General features: G+C 35.1%; 2 non-coding genes across 2 annotated transcripts in view; one reads left to right on the forward strand and one right to left on the reverse strand.

The window, feature by feature from the left end:
- Positions 1-17,354, forward strand: part of LOC105048955 (uncharacterized) — a 45,279-nt gene that overhangs the window by 23,006 nt on the left and 4,919 nt on the right. Inside the window, exons 3-6 of the transcript XR_012142837.1 lie at positions 7,915-8,214; positions 8,307-8,548; positions 10,388-10,466; positions 16,125-16,188. This is a non-coding gene — a transcript (uncharacterized protein). The remainder of the gene's footprint in view (positions 1-7,914; positions 8,215-8,306; positions 8,549-10,387; positions 10,467-16,124; positions 16,189-17,354) is intronic.
- On the reverse strand, positions 4,065-4,170 carry LOC114914399 (small nucleolar RNA R71). Its single transcript, XR_003801448.1, has one exon. It is a non-coding gene; the product is annotated as a small nucleolar RNA R71 (small nucleolar RNA).

Genomic DNA, 17,354 nt, shown 5'->3' on the forward strand with positions numbered 1-17,354 from the left:
TTTTAATTCAGTGATGAAAGGCTTCTGGGTACAATCAAGTACTTACGAAGTCAGAGTGTGATCGAGATGGGATTGACCACTCCAAGAGTTGGAGAAGAATGAGTCGCTGTATTTCAATTTAGCAAAATCTTGGCTAGGATAATCCATCAAATGGATTTGATATTTTAAAATACAATGTGGACAACCTGATCAGAGTTAACAGTTGAACTCTGAGGTGTCCTATGAGCATTTTGATCAAGAAAATGAATTATATGGAAACTATATCCGCATGGATTCTAAGGATGTTGTTCTACACATTCGGCCTATCCGACCGTCGGGTCTATTGCTAGATGGTCATTTCGATTGGTATAAAAATTTATTTCTGTACTACTGATTTAGGTTCAGACCTATGAGGTCACACATATTAGAGTTCATGATTCGATCGAATGGTTGATCAACGATTAAGAATCGTTCTAGGATTAAACGATCAATACGATTGATATTTAACCTAGTGCAAGTGTTGCAGGAGGATCAATTAGCAATTTGATTGCTAATTGACTTAATTTGATTAAGCCAATAGGTTGAGATTAAGTCTAATTGAATATGATTTAATTAGATTTGATTTGAGCTTGATTGGATCAAGTCCACTTGATTTATTGGATAAGCCAAGTGCAAGAAAAAACTAGTCCTAATCTAATCAGGACTTGGGTCAACCTAATTTTTAATTTGATTAAAAAATTAAATCTAATTTAAATCTAATTTAATCTAATTAAATTAAATTTTTAATTAGATTAAGATCTATTTTAATTGGATTGATTTAGTTTTGGTTTGATTTGGTTTGAGGAATCAAATTTGAACAAGTCATAAATTGAATCCTAGTAAGACTAGGATTCCACCTTGCACCATCTTAGCCCCCCATGCCCACTCTCTCTTATTTTGTATGACAAAACCTTTTCTCCTAGGCCTTCACGTATGCCCAAAGCTTTCTACTCTTTCTCTCTTACATGGAATATGGTTGTGGACCAAGTCAAAGTAGGAATTAGTTTGGATTTCAAATTCTGTGAAATAGAATTTTGGGAAATCAAAACTCTTTCCTTATGGCACTAATTTTACTCAGATTTTTTTTGAAATTTTTGTGGCTTTTATGACACATATTGTGCACCCTTTGCTGGTGGTCCATGGCAAAAAAAGAAGGAGGGGGTGCCCAAGAGTTGGGCACCACTTGTCTTGCCCTGTTTGGATTTTTCTTGACTAGTATTTGACCTAGACAAGATTCTTCATATCTCATTATTTAAGATGAATTTCTTCTTGAGATTTTATGGATTATAGAACATTGAGAGACCTTTGGGGCATGTGAAAATCAGAGAGAAAGAGTGTTGGGGTGTGAAGATATAATAGACACAAAACTAAGTGTCTAGGAGAGAGCAAAGAGAAGAAGAAGAGGGCCTTCTTCTAGGATTGCTGAGTTCATCTCTTTCCTTCCTCCATCTGTAAGTTTTCTGAGAGTGTCTCACATCTAAAACTCTTTCTCCTATTTTTCATCTTTGGAAGGATCCAAATCAAGAAGAAGGAGGCATCTGATCGACCATCGAAGAAGGATCAGCACAGTACTAGCATACTATGCTGATTTTCTGGATCAGAACTTCTGATCGTGATTCGTGGGCTTGTGTAGATGACTCCTAGAGGTGAATGTATATGCGACTCACAACATTATCCTCAAACCCAGATCAGCAAAGTTAGAACGTCTAACTTGCAAGGTAATAGATCTGATCTATTATATTTTACATACATTAGATATAGTATAGAAACATGTTGATATGATCAACATGTAGTTCTTGCTCTTCATATTTTAATTTCTGATTGAATGTCATGTAATAATCATGTAATAAAATTTTAGATTTAGAATTTTCTGATTTTATAAGATAAATTTTGATTTATTTTAATCTTTTGCTGTCTGATCTTGAAAAAGTTTCAAGATCTAACCCTGAAACCCTAGATCTGGTTTCTTCACAGCTAGGACTCAAGGAGGTCATGAGAGCTATAAAAAGGGATGTAGGGCAGCCCAAAAGAGATGGAGAGAGAAAAATTATAAAAAAAAAGGAGGAAGAGAAGGAGGTTGCCAGATATTGAAATTCTGAGAGAGAGTTTTTGATGGCATAAGAAGGTTCTACATCTTCTTCTTCAAGTTTTTCTCTAACAAAAAGATGGAGCTGTTGATGGTGAGCAAGATCTAATCTATAAGCAACTAAATCTTTTATCTTCGAAGGAGTAGATGAAGTCCTTAAATCTAGATTTGTATTTTATTTCTTGATCTCATTGTGTATTTTCTTTTATTATGCAATCAACTACTTGAATATTGTAAGGCTTCTTTCTTTTTAAATAATATTGATTTGGCAAACATGAATAGTTTCTATGATTTTATTCATATGTTCAAATAATATTTTTTTTTATTTTATGTATTTGATCTAGAATAGCTTATGACTATGTAAAGATGAGTCACGATCTAAGGATACGATTCGTACTCAGTAAGATAAAGCTATGTTGAGAACAAGATTATAGATTTATTTTTTTATTATCACTACGTCTTGTAGTTTGTAGTGATTTAGATTGCTTTGATTAAAATATTAATATATGATTAAGGATGAATTCAAAAATTTGAGATACTTTTTTTATTTGATTTTTTTAAATTTTATCGCTGTCAACTTTTTTTTTTATCTTTTCTTAAATCTTAAAATTTTATTCTTTCACTATATTTTTTAGTTTGAATACAACTCAGCCTTTGATCCTTAAGGATTTGATACCTCATCTCACCATATTCCATATAATAGTTGAGTTAGAGTAAATTATTTTTCTTTGGTGCTTACAATAGTAACCAAATTTTGGCACCATTGTTGGAGATCATTGGCATAGTTGATTCAACAAAAAAAAATAACTTTAATTTTTCATAATACACCTAGGACATTAGAGACTAATCAAAGATTTTTGTGTGGACATCTTATTTTTTTGCATAATATCTTCATAATTTATCTCAAAGGGCAAAATCCTAAATAAGATAAGGTGGAGATTTCATCACCCTTCTTTAGCCCACAGAGGAGCTCCTTGCATCTTGTATAAATTCTAACCCTAACTAAAATTAACTAGATGTTGCCCTAGGGACATTCGAGCTCAATAGGACAAGGGAGCCTAAGGGTTGTCAAGTTTTAATTGGTTGATCGATCGATGTCTAGGTAAGTGATTCAGAGATCTCAATCTTGAAGAAAGATGGTTGTCTAATTAAGTTTATTGCGAAAGTACAGGAAGCCTGTCATCGATCTTACACTTATCTGACCGACTTGATTAGTCAGTTCTGAATTTGGAGTGCTCAAAAGCTAACTTGAAAGTTAGGAGTTGTCTAGACATAGTGAATCTTAGTTAGGAGTATTATTTTTGTGCAACTTGTCCACTAATATATTTATATAAAAATAAAAAAAAGATCTTCTCATCTATCTCTTAGTCTAGGATCCTCTAGGTTTCTCATCTTTAGAATTATTCTTTTCTTTTTTATATATATATTTTTAAAAAATTAGAGATATACATAGAATAGGGTCTTCTCTGAATTAAAATTTTTGATTGTATGCTGGTCGTAGCTCACTACGATCAGAACTATAACCCTTAGATCCTGAGATTGAGAGAACCATAAGAGCAATTCACGCTAGGATCATGGCTGCACACAATGAAGCTAACCCACCACGTCAATTAAAGGAGTATTTCACTCCTTCATCATATACCTACTCCCCACGTATCAAGTGCTTCCTGTGGAGGCTACCTAGTATGAAATTAAGTCCAGCATCATCCAAATGCTACCATCTTTTTATGGACTTAGCAGCGAGGATCCTTACAAATATCTTAATGAATTTCTTGAGATTTACTCTACGATCAAGATCTAAAACTTCTCGAACAATGTATTTAGATTAAAATTATTCATGTTCTCCCTTAAGGACAAAGTCAAATACTGGCTAAACTCTTTAGACTCGATAACCATTTCAACCTGAGATCAACTTCAGAGAAAATTTCTTAAAAAATATTTTTCATTGAAAAAATGAATCAAATCAGAAAAACCATAACCAATTTTTTCCAAATGGATGGAAAAATATTTCATGAAACTTAGGAGAGGCTCAAAGATCTCATCTACAAGTGCCCTCACCATGCGATACCCAAATGGCAACTAATCTAGTGCTTCTATGATGGACTATCAGAGAAGTATAGATAGATGGTTGTTTTTTCCTATGGTGGGACATTCATGCTCAAAAGCGAACATGAGACTTGGCAGTTGTTCGAGACCCTTAGTGCATACTCCTTACACCACATGTCTACCACCTGTAGAGACACTCTCATGTTCAGACCAAAAAGAGATGGAATTTATAAGGTAGGTCATTCCATATATATCCACAGCAAGGTGGATGAACTGTCATAAAAACTCAATCGATTATTGCAAGTCGGGTATACCTCCACCCCATCCACTCATGTGCAAGATATTTGTACCATTTATTTGAGTCCAATCTATTTTGTGGGTAATTGCCCAGCCGCATATCAATTTTCTGAGTTTGTGCAGAGCAAATTGATCAGGCCCAAATCCAGAGTACTCCTAGATTGGATAACAATCTGTACTCAAACACTTACAATCTTGACTGGAAAAATAACCCAAACTTCTTCTGAAAATCAACCTATAGTTAACCCGATTGCATAGAGACCCAACTATCCTAAGACACAATATCGAAACACATCCTACCCTCAGTACCAGAATGCCCCACAATATTCCTCTAGCAACCATAATCCCACTTTTAAGGAGAAGGTGCTACAAGCATTGAAAGGATTAGAGATAAACACATAAATCCTCCACTCCCATACTCAATCGATAGCTTAGCTAGAGACTCAAATAGATCAACTAGCTTCAGCCTTCAGTAGGAGAGAGGAGAAAAAACTGTCCAGTCAATCCATAAGCAACCCGAAGGGGCAGTACATGGCTGAAAGCTCTAATGCCCATGAAATATTTTCTGAGCATGCTAAATCGGTAGTGATCCTGAAGAATGGAAAGGCTTTAGAATAGCCAAGAAGAACCAACGAGCTGGAAACTCAAACCTACATCAAACTTGAACCATCTGAAAAGGAAAAAGATCTCAAGAAGAGGGATGACCCAACTTCTCCAGCACCTCAATCTAAAATTTCATTTTCGAGTGCTCTAGAATCCCTTGCACTATTCAATAAGAAGAAAATTGGACGAAATGATGGAACTATTTAAGCAAGTCCAAATCAATCTCTCCCTTCTTGACTTAATAAAACTGGTCTCAGCCTATGCCAAGTTTTTGAAAGATTTGTGCACACAAAAAATACAAATCTAAAACACAAATCCTAAAAAAAATTTATCTCACTGAACATGCTAGTTCAGTCTTCCAACATGCTACTATCTCTAAGCTTAAGGATCTAGATGCCTCTATCATCTCTTGCATCATAGGGACCTTCCAACATGCCCCCAGCTTCTTCCCTGACAAGCTCTTCATCAGCCTCGCCCGCTTCCAAGTCGCCTCCCTCCCAGACTCCGTCTTCCTATTCGCCCTCAAGTCCCCCATTTAGCCTACCTTCGCACCATCGATTTTTCCTCTGCCATTGTGGACTACTTCTTTTGCCTTTCTCGTAGGCATTTTCTTTGATGGAAGACTGGCATCGGTGATGGACAATGGGGGAAGACAGAAGAGGAAGAGAGATTTTAATAGCCCGGGTTGGAATTTGGGATGGGCCTAGGCTGGGCTAAAGGTATGCCTGAGCCTAGTCTGAAATGCAAACAGGCCCTATGTTTAGGCCCAAGCTTGGTTTGAATTGTTGTGGATCTAGTCCGAAATCCGGCCCGGCCCAAATCCTATTCTGACCCTACCGGCCTAAAAACTAAAGATGCTTTACATTTTGGCCCAAACTCGATCCAAATTTCTTCGAATTAGGCCCGAAGCCCGATTCCAAGTTAGCCTAGCCTGATGGGTCTCGGGCCGACTCGAGCCCAATTCTAGCTTTAGAGTAAGTATATAAATAATTATTTAACCTATTTCACTAAATTCAACTACCATCTCCACTCATGGTTGATGCTAGGAGATATGTTTGAATTAATTGAGAAATTTGGAAGGGATATACTTGTTTACCAATATATTTTATAATTATAGCTAGATAGGTTTCAATCATAGATATTTTAAAAGTGATAACATTTTCAAAGAGAGAATTTGTTGCTCATTCATATAATAATAGTTTTAAATCTTAGATATAAAGTCTCAGATAATATATCAACTATATATAATCCTCTATAAAATAATTTTATTTGATTAACATACATAATTTAAATTTTTATTTTGTAAAATAACTACATGATAATACATCTATGCAGATATTTCAAGAGTGGTAATCTCTCTGAGAGAGAAGAATTTGTTGCTCCTCCATGTAATAATAGCTTCAAATTTTTGATATTAAGTTATAGAAAATGTATCAAAAAGTATATAACGTTTATTAAATAATTTGATTTCATCAATATATATTAGTTAAATTTTTATAAATTAATTTTTAATATATATATTTAATTTAAAAATATATAATTTAAATAATTCAATACAAATGAAATTAGAAAAGAAATATTTCGCACATCGTTTGTCAAACAAGCAAGCCAGTTTAATCGTCCAGACTGGAATTCAGGATTTTAATTGTTCAGGCTAGAAAAGAAATATTTCTTTTCAATTAGAAAAGAAATATTTGATGGAAGATTGGCATTGGCGGTGGACAATAGGGGAAGATAGAAGAGGAAAAGTGATTTTAATTATCCAGGCTATAATTTGAGATCGGACCCGAGCCGGGCCAAAGGTATGCCTGAGCTTGATCTGAAATGCAAATGGATCCTATATTTAGATCCAAGCTTAGTTTGAATTGTTGTGGGCCTAGCTCGAAGCTCGATCCGATCGGAGTCCTATTCCAGTCCTATCGACCTAAAAACTAAACATGCTTTACATTTCGGCCTAAACCCGATCCAAATTTCTTCGGGCTAGGCCCAAAGCCTGATTCAAACTGGGTCTAGCTTGATGGGCCTTGGGCTAACTTGAGCCCAATTCTAGCTATAGAGCGAGTATATAAATAATTGTTTAACCTTATTTCACTAAATTCAACTACTATCTCCACTTATGGTTGATGCTAAGATATGTTTGAATTAATTGAGAAATTTAGAAGGGATATACTTGTTTACCAATATACTTTATAATTATAGCTAGATAGGTTTCAATCGTAGATATTTTAAAAGCGATAACATTTTCAAAGAGAGAATTTGTCGCTCATTTATATAACAATAGTTTTAAATCTTAGATATAAAATCTCAGATAACCAACAATGTATAATCATTGTTAAAATAATTCTATTTGATTAATATATATAATTTAAATTTTTATTCTGTGAAATAACTACATAATAATACATCTATGCAGATATTTCAAGAGTGGTAATCTCTCTGGAAGAGAAAAATTTGTTGCTCTCCATGCATTAATAGCTTCAAATTTTAGGTATAAAGTTATAGGTAATGTATCAACGAGTATATGATCATTTATTAAATAATTTGATTTATCAATATATATTAGTTAAATTTTTATAAATTAATTTTTAATATATATATTTAATTAAAAAAAAATATAATTTAAATAATTCAACACGAATGAAATTAGAAAAGAAGTATTCCGCACATCGTCTGTCAAACAAGCAAGCCAGTTTAACATTAGGGTTGGTCCATTTCTATCCATTGTAACATTAGGCTCGGTCCATTTCTACCCATATAAAGCCCAAATCATCCCACGAACGCTCGGCCTGCCCCCTTCCCCAGTCCTCCCTCCCCGCACTGCTTCGTCTCCGACCGGCAGCACGATTCTGCCCAAAATGTCTTAGGCTCTTCCCTCCAAACCATCCCACCGGACTTACACATTCCAGTTGCCCCACCTAAACCCTAACACTAATTCTAATCCTTCTACTTCTTGCTCTCCAGCAAACCAGCCACGGCAGGAGATCACTCGAGCCTGGCTTTCCTCCCTGCCGAAGAACCACAAACCCACGGTCGGCGACATCGACGCCTGGATCGATTCGAACCAGAGTGCTCTACCTCTACCGGAGGATTTCAGATCACTCCCCTGCCCCGACCTCCACCAGTGGCTCCTGTCCTTCCACAACCCCGTCCCGAGTCCCACCCAGGTGCTAATCCCCACGTTCCCTCAATGCTGACCGCTCGATCGGTAAAACTCGCTGTAAATTCCTATCAAGTTTCGATTTTGATCCCATTGCAGGTGGAAGAGAGCGGCCAGGTGGAGTTTCCCTACCGATTCCAGCGCACGGACCTTTGGAAGCCCGGTACAAGTGGTTGGAATCGCTGGATAAGGATGTAATCGTCCGTGGTAGAGAGATCTCGGAGTCGGAGTTGCTCTCGGCGAACCCGGCGGTCATGGAGAGGTTGTTCTTGAAGCATTATAATGCACTACATTCAGAATTGCACTTGAAGGTGCTGAAGAAGAGGGCCAAATCACCAAAGGTGCCATCTTTCTCACATTCCTTTCATCTTTTATTTTTTACTTCCCTGATCTCTCTTATCTTTTTATAAATTGTATCGATAACCACAATCCCATGAAATGCTGCCCTGTCTTGCTTCTCTTGGAATCCAATAATAACCATGTTTCTCATATATCGTGTGGCAGTTTTGTGGGTTCAATGGAGTGAAATGTTTTATATACTGATCACACGGTCGCTGACAATACTGCTAGATGGCTTGTTTCATGAATTCAAACTTTGAATAAATCATTTCGTACTTCTATTTTTTTTCCTGTTTGTTGGTATTTTATATTTTTAGCCTAGGAAACATATGCGAACTGTTTGGTTACTGAGAAAGCGAAACAAATATAATTTTTTCTCCAATGTAAGAGAAAAGAATAGAAACCTTTATCTTCTCATAAAATGAATCGACAGGTATTTCTATCCTCTTATATTAAAAAAGAAAAGTGGGACTTTTTGCTGTTTGATTGCACTCAGAAGATCAAGAAGAGAGTTCTAAAGAAAATTTTAATTGTTTGGTTGTGCAAGAGGTGGTTAGTCATGGAGCAGTTTTGTTGTTATATTGTTCAAATTGCAGCATAGGAAAAGAAATATTTGATTTTCTATTCCAAATCACTGCCTTTTGACGTGGAAAAATTTTAGGGTGCTTAGAAATGTTAACACTGTCATATGCTCTTCAAGTTTTTCTTTTTGATTTTATTCCCCTTCACTGCCAAACACTGGGAAAAAGGATTTTCCTTAAACAAACTTTCTTTTCTCTTGCTTCCTGAGCATTAAAACAGAGCCTTGGAAAGTTTAGTCAAGATATTATTGGAAACTTTCGGTGTCTAAATTTCTATTAATTTGATCTTGTTTGACTATTTAAATGTGCTGATGTTCTGCTTTGTTTATTATTTATTCTTTCTGTATTCCACTTGTTAATTCCTTTTTTGCTTGTATGTTGTTTCACAGGCCTCGTTTCTGTTCTTGTAGTAAATGTATTGGATACCATTCCAAGTTCTGGCTGATTGATGAGGGTATTGTAATGGTACAGTTTCTTGTTTTGGTGGCATTCACTACTAAGGCAACAATATATTAACTTGCACATCCAGATGGTTACATGGCAGTGATTGAGATGCTCGGGCTGGCATGCCAATCTTGGCATGCAGAACTTTAACCTCATCATAACCCAGACTCTGAATTAAATTTCTTACATGAAAAGCATCCACTCCTACTAGACAAAGAAATGTCCTGTCATGCATGGTTCAGGTAATTGATCACATTTTTTGTATGGTATGAACATGGAAAAGATATAGGATACTTTAAGTTACTGTAATGATACCCAACATAGACTAAGAATAACTGATTATATCTGAGCTAGTGGTTCAAGTACATGAGTAAAACAGCATGCTGAATGTTGCCATGAACCAAGTAAGCAAATTCCAAATGGTCCTGTCCTAAAGTACTTTGGAGTTAAAGCAGTATGGCTCAAAACTTACAAACTTGGGAGCTAATCTCTGCTTGCTATGCATGGCCAAGCACTTGTAGTCTATCAGATATTCTATGCATAAAGGCATGAATACGAAATTTAAGCATGCAAAGATAGTAGTGGTCTTACCTATCTTACTACTGTCATTTTAGATCCTTGTAGAGAACTCTACATCCTAGGTTTTCTTCCCCAACATCGATTTAAATCTGGTAGCTTCATGCATGTATTTTTTGAGACAGTTCTTATTCTCTTCATAGTTATGCTACGTTTGTAAATTCATTTTGTGTAAATCTATTGCATTTTGTATTTATTATAAGATGACACCAAATTCACAAAAGTTGATACTTGGAACAGAGCTTGCATCTATCAGCCACCAGAGCTTCTGTGAAGGCCCTCAATGGTGGGATGACAATGCAAGAAGTTCCTCTTCTATGTATGAATTTTATTTGATGTTGTATAGAACATTTCTAGTGTTATTTATGTGCTTTTGATATCAATGCATAAATTAGGAGAATCTCTTCTTATTTCCATGCTTTTTGCATTTCATCTACATGATATTTGTATTAGACATCAATCATTTTGTTGAAAAATTTTGGAAACATGGAACTTCATATTTCAATGATCGAGCATTCAATTAGTGTTGATATCCTATACTTATGTGTTAACTGCTGAAGTGCTTTCATGAAGCATATCTAACAACTGACTATGCTATTGATTTGTTCTGAAAGAAACGCTGTTGGGAATGGGTGCTATTCTTTCATGCAATACATTTAAGAAGCATATCTAACAATTGACTATGACATTGATTTGGGGTGGAAGAAATGTCTTTGAGATCAGTGCTACTCTGCCATGTCATACATTTAACATTAGCTAATCCCTCTTCCTTGGAGGAGTGAACCCTTGACCTGCACTGGATTAGTGATGTTTTTTACATAAAGATGTAAAAAAGAGATGATTTTGTTGAAGAACATGAATCAAATCTTAAAATTCAATGTAGTTCTTGCCTTTGAATATTAGCTTAATTTTTTCATGTAAGTTCTCACACTCAAACCTTAATTCATGTGGAATTACTTTGTCAAATTTCCTGATCTCTAACAGGTGAATATCATGAGATAAGGCTACTAATGATATCAAGCACATTGTACAATATGTTTTAGGTCTGTATTTTAGTGAATTCATTGATGGATTGTCATTATTAGCTGGCCTCCCACCCCCACTCGCATGTGAGTGTGTGCAGTGTGGAGGTGGGTTTGAAAGCTCAATCTTCAATCTGATTCTTATTGGTTTGCATGTTGCAATGCTTTATTCGCCAGGGTACCAGGTAGGACCGTACTAGTGGTCATGATCCATGTAGTAATGCTCAGTTCAGTTGTTGAAACTTAAATGTTTCAGATTCCATCAAAAAAAAAAAATGGTGTAAACCTCTTTCTATACAAGTATCTTCGATTTTTTTTTTTTAATCTCATCAAAAATATTGACATCTTTTAAATTTAAAATCTAATCTTCCATTATCTGGCTGTACTAGAAAATATCTTCTTCAACCATTTAACAGACCATATAGTCATGAGCTTTGAAATAGGCAAGAGTACAACATCATGTGCCACCATGACCAACTGGCAAGCATTTCTCCATTTGTATTGGATATGGTTATACATGTTGTTAATGACTGTAACTGAATTTTACACCAAATTCTAATCGAGTTTAGTCTTATCTTGGTGATGATAAGCAAAAGGGAAACTAAAATTTATTTATGGTAGTAATATATAGCTATGCGCAGACAGGACTTGTTTGATCTTTTTTTTTTTTTTTTTTTTTTTGTGTGTGTGTGGACACCAGTTCTTGTTGTTTTTACCACACGTCATGTTTCTTCTCAATTCCATTCTTCTTTAAAACCTTAAATCTACTGATCAGTTCTTTTGCATTTAATCTAACATGCTAAGGCCGCCATTACTTTCTCCATGCTTTTCCTTGGTGAGTAAGAACACTTGGTTGTATCAAAGCCTGTGTCATTTGTTACTGAATTTCGTGGATGCTTTGCTGGGATGAGACTTTGACATTCCAATATTTTGTAGGCACATTTGCAAGCGGTGTTTTAAGTGACAATAAAATGTTACTTCCTAAAAACAAGGAAGCTTTTCTTAGATATGAACTGTAAGCAATTAAACTGGGACTTTTTCAGATTGCCTGCCTTCAGTACACTTTTGATGTGGTTCAGTTAACAGATTTACAAAGCCAATTGATGAATATCCTCTTAAAACACAAACATGTGATTAATTTCAAAGGGTCCTGCCCATCAAATTCAGTTGTACAAAAGTCCGATACTAATACCAATTGTGACGCATCTGCTGTGGGAAAAAGGGATGTATGTGTCAGATTATGCCCAAATATGCATCTTACTCTTGGGATGTGGTGAGCGTACAAGTAACTGAACAGCCAAAGCCTAAATTACTGTTAGAGACAAAAAGTGGGAAAAAAAGAAAGAGGAATCCTGTCATTGAGACTCTTGCATGGTCTTATACTGAAGCATCATGTGATATGTTAGCTTTGTTGCTTCATGACTTCTGGATCCTATTGATGATACATAGTAAGTAGTGTGTTGGTGAATGATGATTCCTGATTCTTCTAAATTTGTTTAGGCATATATAATTAATTTGAAATTGTCTGCTAGAAGGCCGAGCTGTACTTTGTATCCAAATTAAATATCACATACTTGTTTTTGTTGCCAGTTCTCTTGCTATTAAATGTTTAATTTTTAATATCTTGAGCAAGTCATTCCATCCAGAATTGTGATTTACATGATTGATCCCATCACATGTTAATGATTTCTATCAGGTTTTGAAAACTCGGTTCTTGCTAGGCCCACCAAGTCTAGATATTTTCTGTTTCTACAGTTTTGGCTTGAGTTTGTCTTTTTGGCCAAAAGAATTAAGCACTGTGAAAGACCAGAAAAATGAGATCAAAGTAAACCAAGCCAAGAAAAATGTTTCACATGATTTTAGAGCATACTACACTTGTGATATTTGGAGCATGGTTTTGGTGTTCTCAGTCTAAAGGTCTGAAAGCACAATTTTTTTTTTGATAACAACCTAATAATGAAACACTTAACAGTGTAAATGCCGGTAAGGGCATATTTGGTTGCCTAGAGAAAGGAACAGGAAACTAGGATAGCTCTAGAAAAGCATCTTTTTTCGGTGTTTGTTATGTTGAAAAAGCATAAAATCTGGGGGAATACTTTCCATATTTGCTGGAAAAAAAGCACACCTGAAAATGAAAGGCTGAACTTATTTGAGGTGTAAAGGTTACTCCTACAATAAAGTCCTGAATGTTCCGATAACTAAAGCATTGGAAAAGTAAGATTTTCTTTTCCAAGCAGGGGATATTTGTTTTTCTGTTCCTTTTCCACAAGTTTCTTACAGCCGAAAAGATTGTAGAAGTAAAATGTACTAAAAAAAAAACTATTTATGAATGGAAACTTTAAATGATAAGAACCCATTTTATAATGGAGCAATATGGTCATGTAACTAATAGTCCATGAAATGTTGACAAGGTTACAGTTAAATATATCTCGTGTAAATGCCTACAAGATTTGAGGTTAGATCCAGCAAATTTGAACTTATATCTTAGAAATCCACCACCTACTTTGCTTGATCTACTATGTAACTCCTCTCTCCCGTTTCACTTTCTTTTTTTTTTTGCAATCACTTGAGACCTAGAAAAGGGTTCATATCTAGAAAAACCACATTTCTTTGGAATTTCTTAGAGGCAAATGCTTTGAATTTTCTTGAAAAGTAATTTTCACAGGTTAGATTTATAATTAATAATCCAAAAGTTGAGAATATATAGCTAGATATGTTAATGACAGGGAGAATGACCTAAACCTGATGGTTGGTGCCTGTATAATTAGTAAACCTAATGTGATGGTTTTTTTTTTCGAGACTAGTGGAAATCATTAAAACTGGCTTGCTGTTGACTGGGACTGGCCTCGAATGACTAAATTGATTTTTAGGGTCAAGTTTGGCTTGATTTCCATCAAAATCGACTTGTTCTGACTTGAACTTTCTAAATATTCTGGTATTATAATGTGCACTGGAAAGTTTTAGAATTAGCATTGTGCTAATGGAGACTTTCTATGGTACTTTTTCCTCATAGCACACATTCAGGGTGAGATATCTGCAAATTTATGAGGTATTCTTGCAATATTCAGTTGAAGCATGTAATGGTAAGCAAATGAAATTTAGCTTTGTTGACTCATGGTTCAATGAAGATGTTTATATATTTATACATACAGACAAATTTATGACAATGTGAAGGCTAACATTCCCCCCAAAAAAACTATATTACTTAAAATAAAGAAAAAGTATATTTTACATATTCTATTTCCTTACATTTGCTTTCACTGGATCAAATCATTTGAATTTTGCAGAAGGTTTGGACATGTTTTAGGATCGTGTGCGCTGCATCTCTTAGTAGAAAAAGCAGGGTTACAGGTGACCCTGCTACTGAATGCAGAGATTGTTTGTGATCTATGTAAATTCTTTGCTTGACAGTGATTTTAGGATCCAGATTTTGGAATCTTGTGGATATGCAGCCTTGTTTGTTGGTTATTCTATGCCATTTCTCATCTTAGGCTTTAAAGTTTTCCCAATAATCATAAGAATTTCATGTATAATTAACTGTCATGATACCTTGTATGACTTCCTGATACCTTGTATGACTTTCTGTCATATGACTTCATGTGAATATTTATGACTTCCTGTAAACATATATGACTTCCTGTGACTCTCTGTGAATATATATGACTTTCTTTGAACATATATATATTCACAGAAAGTTATATATATTCACAGGAAGTCATATATATTCACAAAAAATTATTTATATTTACAGAAAGTCATATATGTTCACAGAAAGTCATCTATCTTCATAAGAAGTCATATATGTTCACATGAAGTCATATATATTCACAGAAAATTATATATGTTCACAGAAAGTCATATATGTTCACAGAAAGTCACAGAAAGTCATATATATTCACAAGAAGTCATATATATTCACAGGAAGTCACTCATAGAAGCCATACAAGGTATCAGGAAGTCATAAAGGGCTTTTTGTGAAGGGATATCATAATTTTGGGTAGGGGTATTTTCGTTATACAAAATTTTTAAACGCAAACACCAACTTGCAGGCATTAAATGTACGTCAGGAAGCGGTGGTTATGTGGTCCAATCGGAGGAAGTGGTGCACTCCACGTCGGATTTTCTACACCGCAGGCGGTGCACAAAGAATTACTCTTAAGATCTTTTTGCAGTTTGGGCTTTAGTGGCTAATTATCTAATCTATAGCTGAAGGGAGTTGAGTTGTTGTCTTTATAACTTCCACCCTTCCTTGTCACTTTCGTTTTTCCATCTTTCTTCTTTATATTTGTTAGTCCTTTGTCTTCAGCCTTTAAAGCTTCTATATACAGGTTAAACAATCAAGTATTGTTGCCTTGCAATCTGTTAGATATTTACCTAAGACTGGAAACATGATAAAATATTGATTGTAGAGTTGGTTCCTCCATTGATTTTGACTGCTATCTTCTCTTGTTAGTTCTCTCATATATCCTTGTGCCCAACCTGATTTAGCCTATTCCTTTTTTTTTCTTGTTCAAACATCATATATGAGATCTATAAGAGTGATCTTTTTGTATTTAAGGTCTTCTCTTCATTTTTTGACCCTAGGTAGCAGCCATGACTTCAATGGCTGTTTGGTGTAGTTTCTAATATTCCGAATATGTTACAATTTGACATATAAACTTGAAGATCATGTTTTTAGTATGTTCGTATTTAACTTGCTTTCTATTTTTAAACCTATGTGCAACCAATTCAAACAACATTCTTCGTGTTCATTACAGTCTGGAGCTTTTTTCAGTTGATTATCTTGTGTTGTTCTATAAACTTGAAAAGTAGTTATCTAATATCATCGTTGTACATGAGATTGAAAGGCAGTATTCTTATTTAATTTCTTCTGCAATATATTTTATAAAATCAATCAAACATCTTATTCTTGCTTAAGTTCAAACTGAATCATGGAAGTCTCTGTGCTATTCTAGGTGTCATTTTTTCGTATTCTGGAGAGCCAAGAAGACATCCAAGTACAGGGAGGTTGTCTGGCAGGTCTTTGAGTTGATTAAGATTGCAGCGGAATTCCCTTTTGTCTATGTCATCATTTTAACATGGGTTTTACTTGAAGACATGTAGTTCTGATTCCAAACATGGTTTCTTATCCCTATGTATTCAATGATTAAGTGGATTTAGCGTTCTAAGCATGTCAATAGCTGATATGTGTAGAGATTTTTAGATGCCTAGCAGATATGACCCCTACAGGCTGCCCTTTTTTTCATATTAACCATGTGCATCAGGTATTGGTGTGCCTGAGCTGGCACTGTTGGCTCATATCTGTAATAATGCAACGAAGTGTGCGGGTACTAGCAGTTGCACTACTAGTATGTCGGGTTCTGATAGTACTGGTAGTGTGTGCAATATGTATAGAACACCTACAATGGATTAATTGTCATAGGTAATATGTCTCTTGTTACACTCTTACCAGGAATTCTGACCTTGCTTGTGTCATTAATATGAAAACATTGTTGCGTGATGGTATTTTGTATGATAAAGAACAAGAAACTATGCGACACAACATATTGGAAAAAAGATCAACAAATATGTAAGGTAACTTCTGATAGTATTTTCTATAGTCCAGTAAAGATAATGCTTGTTTATAGTGTCTACACTGGTGTAAATCCGTTAAAATTGATTTAGGTTAAAGAGAAATGGATTAAATAGCATATCTTAGTGTGCCTATGTTAAATCTTTTGATAAACTTGTGTATCTTTTTGCGCATGAGTGCTGATTGTGTTAGATTTTGGCATTTTATGTGACTGCATCTATCCTGCCAGCTTTGTTGACAAAGCATGGTACATGATGCTTCAATCCATGGCCACAGTCATCTCAATGTATTACATAACATCATCCATGTCATTCTTCCCCCAAATGATTTTTGTAAATTGTTAGGTCATAATGTTTTGGGATTAGCAGTACTGTGTGTTCTACCATGCACTAGTGTATTCTTTCAAAAGCTCTAGGGGTCTTTGTTAATGACAAGCTGATTTTAAAATCTTATTGTTGATGACACTTTTCCTCTGTCATAGAATTTTGATTTAAAAAAGTACGTGTGCCTCAATGCTGTCCATCTGCTTCTTATTGAGAATAACTACTAAAATACTTGTGTCCATCTGCCTCAATGGTTCTATTAGGCTTGATTATGGGACTTGGATGTCAAT

This window comes from Elaeis guineensis, chromosome 7 (genome assembly GCF_000442705.2).
Source record: "Elaeis guineensis isolate ETL-2024a chromosome 7, EG11, whole genome shotgun sequence".
Taxonomy (NCBI): Eukaryota; Viridiplantae; Streptophyta; class Magnoliopsida; order Arecales; family Arecaceae; genus Elaeis; species Elaeis guineensis.